Raw genomic sequence first — 7,411 nt, forward strand, 5'->3', positions numbered from 1 at the left:
CAAACTTCAAGTCACAAATGTGAACAATAATTTCTCAATGTCATCATAGTGACGATCTTGAAACTTTCCTATTATCTTCGTCAATCCTAACTCACAAAAACCCCACTATCGACATTTTGCAGGGAAATCGTGACAAGGGGGAAAACTCTCGGTATCGGATATAGTAAACAACTCTACTAAGACTTATAACTTCTGGCGGGTGCTGTATATACATGAACGTTAAACATGATCAATAAATTTCTTGTTACCTAACGAACAAGAAATCGATTAAACACGAAACTGAGGAACTTAGCAAGGTCTTAATGACCTGTTATGAAAAGCTAACCCCAAAAACACAATTTGTTTCTGTAGATGGGCATGCTATTAGTCTGTTGGAAGATCCTACCACCAAGTTTGACGAAGATATGTCACCAGACACTCGATCATTTTCACTTAGTTTCACATGTACATGTCAAAAGTTGCAGTGCAGATGACAACCATATATTTGTACCAACGTTCACCTTTGCTTTGAGAATAAAATAGTTCCTTCAGTGTGGAAAATCAAATGATATAATAGTAGAAGTGTTAAAGATTGGTCAAAAGCTTTTTGAAGTTCTACAGAATCGACATACATAGTTCAATTGTTTCGAGCAAACTGTATAACAGGACTGTACCCCTGATTTAACTGTATCAAGAATAATAGTAAGAAGCATTTAGAAAGTTTTCATAGAAGAATTAAATAACTTAGTGACAAAACGCTGTATCATATGGATTCTTGAGAATGTTTAGGAGTCCAATATAAAAGGAGGAGGTCCGTATCCTTATTATTGACAGTCTGAGCTATTGTAACTAAGAAAGATAGGACTACGTGTAGATGTACATGTAGATTCGCTATCAAAGAAGCCAAGTTTCTGTTGTAGGAGAAAATGGGGCAATGATTGTAAAGAAATAAGTCGATGCCCTACATGTATCTGCAGACACCATTGCAAATCGCAGAGGGCGGTATTGTAGGATGTAGGGTTCCCTTATTACCAAATGATTAATAGGAAAAGGTGATCAGGTAAGGAAGTCAGGATTAAAAATAAAAAGTTACTCTTATTTTTTTTTTTTTAAAGATGATTATCTATAATCAGGATATCTATTTGCTTAGTATTATTTTTGAATCACTATCTAAATCAGACTGGGTCATTGTATAAAATTTCGCTTTCTCAAATGCACTTGACAACTGCATGTTTCAGTACGAGTCGACATTTTTGCTTGTTCGAAAACTGCCACAGTTCGGAGGTAGAAATTGACAAAGAAGTGTTTTGCTTTGTTTAGAATGATATCTCAATTAGAGCTTGTTGCTTTTACTCAGAGCTTTAGTTTTGAAACTTGGAAAAGTACCAACAGCAGTTTATATGGTTTCTTCAGTGAAAGACTGATCTCGTTGTACTGGTCTCGCATCCATGTGCCTACAGGAATGTGAAGGTAGTTCGAAATTGCTATATATCCTATAATTTGTTCGACAAACATCACGTGAACATGCACGTGAAAACATAATCACATATCAATACATGGATCGACAAAACAAGCCTAGAATTTAAAACTAAACATTTAGTTATTGTCTAATGAAAAAAAGACATTTTGAACACAAGCGTAAAAAGTGTAAAGTAGCAGATTTTTCTTTTCAAATTCATTGGACATTTAATGGTGGCACATATAAAGGTAGGTTTACAAGGAAATGGTGATTGAATCAAAGATAATGAACACATTAAACGTACTTCGGTATTCGCCATAAACATGATTATCATGAGATCCAGAAAGGCTTTTTTTTGACAAACGTTTTAAACAATATCTAACCAATGGATGGCCGAGGATTTACTTTTCAGGAAATACTCGGTATGACCTTCACTTATAAATAGTAACAATAAATCAATAGTACTGCATCATTGTTGATATTTACTTTAATAATACTTTTTAAAACATTTAACACAGGTAATTCATGCTGCAAGTTCTTTCCACATTGTAAACATACATTATTTCTTTCCACAGCTGCCTTTACATATAATAATGGTTCAACATTTTCAAGGTTTTTAAATCTTTTATTTGTACATATTTTGTCATCTTTTTATCGGTTTCGATTCTGCACAGCGATTTGTTTGTGTTTACCAAGTACATTGTTATTAAAAGCGAAACGTACGAATAGTGAAACATACGCATGCATGTAACATGTGACTTTAGAAATTTCAAATATCATGGCAATTGTTTGTGTTTTTGGGAGACCTGTCACAATCACAATGTAACTACTTTATGTATGGGGTGTATATTACATCATGTATTATATTGGGTGGTATACCGTACTTGTAAATAATCGATTTATAAATTCAAATATTGATTTTAATGGTTTCCTTCAGTAAGCCTGTCCGAACAAAACGACAAAATACACATCTGAAAACAGTTGAAAATACTTTTGAATCTAAAATAAGGATTTGTTTGATTTTTTAGAGCTTAATTCGTTTATATCGTTATCATCCACAAATGTTGATACCGTGAAAATGGTTCCCTCTGTCATTGTCCTCTCTTCATAATACATCCTCTCTAGCCGCTGTACTACCTCCCCAAGTATTGACAGATCCACGCGGAAGAAGCCACTGAAGGGCGAGTCAAGGTCAGACACGACAAAACACAGCATGCTAATGGAGAAGACAGTGATGATACACATTGTCAGCTCCAGGCGGTAAGACAGTGCCCGTAACAGCAGGATACCAATAAACGAGAAGAATCCCAGCGTCTCAAGGAAAGCCCACCTGTTCATTGAGGAAAATAAAGAACTGTCTGATAACTGAAATGGTTCATGAACAGCAGAACAAGAAAATGTCGACATGTCAACAATATCGTAACTCAGTTTCAAAATCGATAAATCAATTATAAGATAAACATAGGGAAATTTACCTATTCTTCATATAGTCAAGACACTAAGTCAAGCTTCTTCTTGATTTTAATGGTGCATTTCATGAACATTGCCAAAAAAATAATAAAACTGCAATGAATAAATTGCTCCAACTCAGAAAAAAAGACCCGAACAATGAGTATATATATCTCCCGCTTAAAAAATACTACCGCTATGAATATTTATCTCCCACTCAGAATGTGGGTATCCATTGTACAAGTCTATTAATGAATGTGCAAATCATTGTTCAAGTCTCTTGATTAATCTGGGTATTCATTTTACAAGTCTCCATTGCCCATTGTCCATAAAGAAGCTTGAAATGGTGTCTAGACTATGTGACGAAAGTGTAAATGTTTTTATGTTTGTTTATTTCAAAATTAATTTATGGATTTTGTGGATTTTCTTGTTTTATAGTTTATGCAGCATTAAAAATGAGATCAATAAATGTAATGAAGTTGATTTCTGTTCACCATATGCTCAGAGAATTTACACCAATATACTGTCAAATTCTAGAGTGAATTTTTCAACTTAACATGAAATAAGCATTTGTACTGTTCTGGTGACGTACTGTTTTCGTGAATTTCTCTTTTGGTGACGTTTTTAATTTTGTGACGTACTGTTTCGGTGACGTTTTGATTTTGTGACGTACTGTTTCGGTGACGTTTTGATTTTGTGACGTACTGTTTTGATGGCGTACACTGTTTTTGTGACGTACTGTTTTGATGGCGAACACTGTTTTTGTGACGTACTGTTTCGTAGACGTTTTGATTTTCTGGCGTACTGTTTTGATGCCGTTTTGATTTTGTGACGTACTGTTTTGATGGCGTACACTGTTTTTATGACGTACTGTTTTGATGGCGTACATTGTTTCGGTGACGTACTGTTTTGATGACGTTTTGATTTTGTGACTTACTGTTTTGATGACGTTTTTATTTTGTGACGTACTGTTTCGGTGACGTTTTGATTCTGTTACGTATTGTTTCGGTGACGTTTTGATTTTGTGACGTACTGTTTTGGTGACGTTTTGATTTTGGTGACGTACTGTTTTGGTGATGTTTTGATTTTGTTACGTATTGTTTCGGTGACGTTTTGATTTTGTGACGTACTGTTTCGCTGACGTTTTGATTTTGTGACGTACTGTTTTGATGACGTACACTGTTTTTATGACCTACTGTTTTGGTGACCTGTTGACAGTGTACGCCGTTGCTAAGTAGTTGAATTTGTGCAATTATTAGTACTGGTCACTAGATACTGTGAAATAACACCATGTATTGATAGGTTTAACATATCTGTCGGAATGCACAACAGTTATGTTAAACGAGCGGACTAGCGGACAGGGACATCAAATGGATTACTTGTTTAATGGAAATCCAATATTGGACCGTTTGAATGTGAATCTTGTCATGTCGCCAGAAATAGTTCATGGCTAAATGTTTTTACACAACTGTATATAATTAGATAATTATCAAAAATCATTGATATATTGATATAAAAATATTTCAAATTTGCAATATTGAGCACTTCCACACGACAATCACATCAATATATGTATTTGAAACACATAATTCCCAGTCAAAATATTTTAATTATAATAAATAAAGTCCCCCTCCCCTCTACATACACCCCCACATTTAAAAGCTGATTATGTAAAATTATAAAAGAATTTTCTTAGTAAGAGGTTGTTTCATGTGATTCGCCAAAAAATCACTTGCAACTAAATGCTGAAATCTTCTAAATTATATTTAAAAACACTCATTCGTTTTTTGATAAATCTAACATAGAACCGATTCGTCTACTTACTTGACAGGGTGTATCTTGGTGTGAAGAATACCTATCCTGTCAGAACAGATGCTGTTAAGCTTGATAATGTGAGACATTATTTTGTCACACATGGCCCTGTTGACAATATTGTTGTCCCCGGCGTCCACCTGTCGCAGTAGGTCGACGATAGACCAGATCTTCACTGTAAGACATCATTAAGAATTACTCAGTCTAGATACTCCAGCTGTTTAATATCGTATGGTGATATACTTCGTTAATTAAATCAACAGGACGATTAAAATGTAATGTTAAGTTACGTTAAGGTTTTTTGCTGGTTTCATTCTACCGATAAGAACAGACCAGACGAGATTTTCTTTTCTAGTTTAGAATATAACCAATATAAGGCCCCCGGATCGAAAGATCGGAGAAATATTGTTTCTGTGCTGTCTGTTTGTTTTTTGTCAACTTTAACCTTGCCCATAACAATTGCACCGTAAGAGATAGTGCTTTCATATTTAGCATGTTTCTTTTGACCTTTCCGGTGGTACCAAAATGTTTGACCATGTGACCTTGACCGTAGCATTTGACCTACATTTGTAATGAATAGGAAAGAAAACATTACCACAATAAAGGCATAAAGTGTTTCACAAATTGTGCACGCAATTACCACATTCCTTACACATTACGGTTTTAATGTCTCTTTTCAGAATTTTGTTGCGACTGGGGGTATAGTGTTTCATAAATACATCTTGTTTAAACTAAAAATGAGTACTTAACTTTTGATAAGTTGACTAAATCCCCGAACAATGAACGAGACAGGGAAAACCAGAGGCCGATTTAGATATATCAAGAGACTACATGTCAATATCATTTAAACATCATTTACGTTTCGATAAGAAACATATAAAACAACATATACTGTGACAATAAAGAATGTCTACTTAATGAAATCATAGAAGCTGTAACAATAAAACAACTCTGTCAATATCATTTCCTTTAACGTAACAAGCTGTACTTTGTTACAAAACACATACTGAGTAAATACAATAACGCTGCTGACTTCAATTAAATCACTAACCATGGCTAACTCTAAACATTGGCTAACTCTAAACATTGGCTAACTCTAAACACTAGCTAACTCTAAACATTGGCTAACTCTAAACATTGGTTAACTCTAAACATTGGCTAACTCTAAACATGGGCTAACTCTAAACATTAGATAACTCTAACCATTGGCTAACTCTAAACATTGGTTAGCTCTAACTTTCTTTTGAGCAAACTGGGCCAGGTGGTATCATAGTATCTTGTCCTGGTATAAAATGCAGATATTGTAATACGGCGAATATGAAAATTGCTTTATATTCACAAACAAATTATTTTTTTTGAAATCGAAGAAATGGATTGTACTTATACTGTCCTGGAATAGTTGTGATATAACTAATCCATTCAGCTTAGCTGGTTTATCTATAGATTTGCAATAGATGTCTGTAGCCACGCAAATAATATATGTTTTTATGAATTCTATATCCTTGTGTGATAATGTGTAATTATATTTTGAATTGATTTTGTGCACTTGTATATTGACTGTTCCTTACTGTTGGTTCGTTCGTCAGGAAATCATTCTATAGCGTCATCTTTTAATATTGTAGGCACATTGAGTTCTCTCACGATCACGAAAATGAGTCGGTCTTGTTAGCTTTTGCATTCAAATAGCGTGAAGTGAGCAGCGCTATGTAAAATTTTGGCAAACATTTTAAAGCTGACGGCCCGAGTTAAAATTTGTCAAATTGAGATTAAAACAAGTTTTGGATTAAGTAACGCTGTAGAAACTAAAATATCGGCACTTGCTTAGAAAACAGTGTCGTCCCGCACATCACTCAAGGCAACAATGTCAGTTTTTAACATAACAGAAGAAAACTGTTGTGAAGAGTACAAAGGAATCCTTGTGAATCACTAGTTTACACTCCTTACTGGCCTCCTTCGTCAACAGAAGCACTCCTGTCAATTTACTATAAAGCTAACCGAAACCGTGACATAATGGCGATAGCGTGAGAGGGAGAGAGGGAGGGATAGACCTTGAAGGACCTTGGTCATATTCACTTTTAAAGTATTTTGCAATATATGATATATTATTAACTTCTGTTGCAATATAACTTTATATTAAGACTTTTCATTTAAGTTAAAAAGGAGTTTTATTATTTTTCATACATTGTCAATGGTACATTTGTATAAAATAAACATTGTTATTATCATTTTTACATGTGAAATAGTTCTGAGAAAGATTCACAAAACATTATTTATATATTTTGCTTTATGTATATCGTATCGAATTTGTTGGCTAACCTGTACTAGAATTGTACCTTGGTATGTCGTGCAATACAGTTGATTTCTCATAGTCAGTTCTGAGCAAGATATTCCAAAGCATGTCCAGTAAAAAAAATAACCTTGTCTGATGGATCACGATTTCGACGCAAAAATCACTTTCGACATGGTTGGATTTTTCTTCCCTTTTGTCATGTTAAAAAGTATATAAATCAAGGTTCATGAAAAACGAAAATAAATTATGTTGCAATCTATGAAAAGTAAAAACAAAAGTTGATTTTAGGACAGTGAATCATTGTCGTCAGAACGGAATTCTGTTCATATTACCATTTAACTATTCAACAATTTATTTCAGAAATCACACATATAATACATGCATGATTAGCTACAAGAGAGTCATAATATGGTCAGGTGTAG

Source organism: Ylistrum balloti, unplaced genomic scaffold (genome assembly GCF_031769215.1).
Source record: "Ylistrum balloti isolate Yb309-2 unplaced genomic scaffold, AGI_CSIRO_Ybal_v1 Utg370038, whole genome shotgun sequence".
NCBI lineage: Eukaryota > Metazoa > Mollusca > Bivalvia > Pectinida > Pectinidae > Ylistrum > Ylistrum balloti.